Source organism: Oncorhynchus gorbuscha, unplaced genomic scaffold, assembly GCF_021184085.1.
Source record: "Oncorhynchus gorbuscha isolate QuinsamMale2020 ecotype Even-year unplaced genomic scaffold, OgorEven_v1.0 Un_scaffold_19992, whole genome shotgun sequence".
Taxonomy (NCBI): domain Eukaryota; kingdom Metazoa; phylum Chordata; class Actinopteri; order Salmoniformes; family Salmonidae; genus Oncorhynchus; species Oncorhynchus gorbuscha.
The window spans coordinates 1-2,835 of NW_025761299.1; the positions used below are offsets into that span (position 1 = coordinate 1).

General features: G+C 45.5%; 1 non-coding gene across 1 annotated transcript; it reads left to right on the forward strand.

Annotated features, from left to right (window-relative positions):
- Positions 1-600: 600 nt before the first annotated feature.
- trnae-cuc lies at positions 601-672 on the forward strand. Its single transcript has one exon. It is a non-coding gene; the product is annotated as a tRNA-Glu (tRNA).
- Positions 673-2,835: the final 2,163 nt, after the last annotated feature.

The window sequence follows — 2,835 nt, forward strand, 5'->3', positions numbered from 1 at the left end:
CGGTATGACGCCTGCGCCATACCATGGTGTTTATACTTGCATACTATTGTTTCTACAGATGAGCGAGGTACCTTCAGGCGTTTGGAAATTGCTCCCAAGGAGGAACCAGACTTGTGGAGGTCTACATTTTTTTCTGAGGTCTTGCCTGATTTCCTTTGCTTTTCCCATGGAGTCAAGCAAAGAGGCACTGAGTTTGAAGGTAGGCCTTGAAATACATCTACAGGTACACCTCCAATTGACTCAAAGGATGTCAATTAGCCTATCAGAAGCTTCTAAAGCCATGACATCATTTTCGGGAATTTTACAAACTGTTTAAAGGCACAGCCAACTTAGTGTATGTAAACTTCTGGCCCACTGAATTTGTGATACAGTGAATTATAAGTGAAATAATCCCTCTGTAAACAATTGTTGGAAAAATGACTTGTGTCATGCACAAAGTAGATGTCCTAACCGACTGCCAAAACTATCGTTTGTTAGCAAGAAATGTGTGGAGGGGTTGACAAACAGGTTTTAATGACTCCAGCCTAAGTGGATGGAAACTTACGACTTCAACTATATGTACCATTTCAAACTGGGAAACGAATTGCACTGTAGTACCCTTCCCTGGTGGTCTAGTGGTTAGGATTCGGCGCTCTCACCGCCGCGGCCCGGGTTCGATTCCCGGTCAGGGAACTACTCTATGCTACATCTTTACTTGTACAACCTGTCACAATGAATATAGAAGGTTATCACACATATGTACCAGCTCACACTGAGAACCAATTTGCACTGTATTATCCTTCCATGGTGGTCTAGTGGTTAGGATTCGGCACTCTCACTGCCGCGGCCCGGGTTCGATTCCCGGTCAGGGAAATAGTCTATGCTCCTTGTTTACTTGTGCAACCTTTCACTATGAATTTAGTAGGTTGTCGCACATATGTACCACTTCAAATTGCAAACCGATTTGCACTGCAGTGTCCTTCCCAGGTGTTCTAGTGGTGCACCAGACTCTCCTGCAGCAAAGCACCCCACAACATGATGGTGTTCTTCGGCTTGAAAGCCTCCCCTTTTCCCTCCAAACATAACAATGGTCATTATGGCCAAACAGTTCGATTTTTGTTTCATCAGACCAGAGGACATTTCTCCAAAAACTAGGATCTTTGTCCCCAAACTGTAGTATGGCTTTTTTATGGCGGTTTTGGAGCAGTAGCTTCTTCCTTGCTGAGCGGCCTCTCGGGGTATGTCGATATAGGACTCGTTTGCCTGTGGATGTAGACCATTTTGTACCTGTTTCCTCCAGCATCTTCACAAGGTCCTTTGCTGTTGTTCTGGGATGGATTTGCACTTTTCGACCCAAAGTTTTAATGACTCCAGCCTAAGTGGATGGAAACTTATGACTTCAACTATATGTACCATTTCAAACTGGGAAACGAATTGCACTGTAGTATCCTTCCCTGGTGGTCTAGTGGTTAGGATTCGATTCCCGGTCAGTGAACTGCTCTTTTGCTACATGTTTACGTGTGCAACCTGTCACAATGAATATAGAAGGTTATCGCACATATGTACCAGCTCACACTGGGAACCGATTTGCACTGTAGTACCCTTCCCTGGTGGTCTAGTGGTTAGGATTCGGCGCTCTCACCGCCGCGACCCGGGTTCGATTCCCGTTCAGGGAACTATGCTTTTGCTACATGTTTACTTGTGCAACCTGTCACAATGAATATAGAAGGTTATCGCACATATGTACCATCTCACACTGGGAACCGATTTGCACTGCAGTGTCCTTCCCAGGTGTTCTAGTGGTGCACCAGACCCTCCTGCAGCAAAGCACCCCCACAACATGATGGTGTTCTGAGCGGGCTCTCGAGGTATGTCGATATAGGACTCGTTTGCCTGTGGATATAGACCATTTTGTACCTGTTTCCTCCAGCATCTTCACAAGGTCCTTTGCTGTTGTTCTGGGATGGATTTGCACTTTTCGACCCAAAGCACGTTCATCTCTAGGAGAGAGAACGCGTCTCCTTTCCTGAGCGGTATGACGCCTGCGCCATACCATGGTGTTTATACTTGCGTACTATTGTTTCTACAGATGAGCGAGGTACCTTCAGGCGTTTGGAAATTGCTCCCAAGGAGGAACCAGACTTGTGGAGGTCTACATTTTTTCTGAGGTCTTGGCTGATTTCCTTTGCTTTTCCCATGGAGTCAAGCAAAGAGGCACTGAGTTTGAAGGTAGGCCTTGAAATACATCTACAGGTACACCTCCAATTGACTCAAAGGATGTCAATTAGCCTATCAGAAGCTTCTAAAGCCATGACATCATTTTCGGGAATTTTACAAACTGTTTAAAGGCACAGCCAACTCATTGTATGTAAACTTCTGGCCCACTGAATTTGTGATACAGTGAATTATAAGTGAAATAATCCCAATGTAAACAATTGTTGGAAAAATGACTTGTGTCATGCACAAAGTAGATGTCCTAACCGTCTCGCCAAAACGATCGTTTGTTAGCAAGAAATGTGGGGAGGGGTTGACAAACAGGTTTTAATGACTCCAGCCTAAGTGGATGGAAACTTACGACTTCAACTATATGTACCATTTCAAACTGGGAAACGAATTGCACTGTAGTACCCTTCCCTGGTGGTCTAGTGGTTAGGATTCGGCGCTCTCACCGCTGCGGCCGGGTTCGATTCCCAGTCAGGGAACTCACTCTATTGCTACATGTTACTTGTACAACCTGTCACAATGAATATAGGTTATCACACATATGTACCAGCTCACACTTGGAACCGATTTGCACTGTCGTATCCTTCCCTGGTTGTCTAGTGGTTAGGATTCGGCGCTCTCACCGCCGCGGCC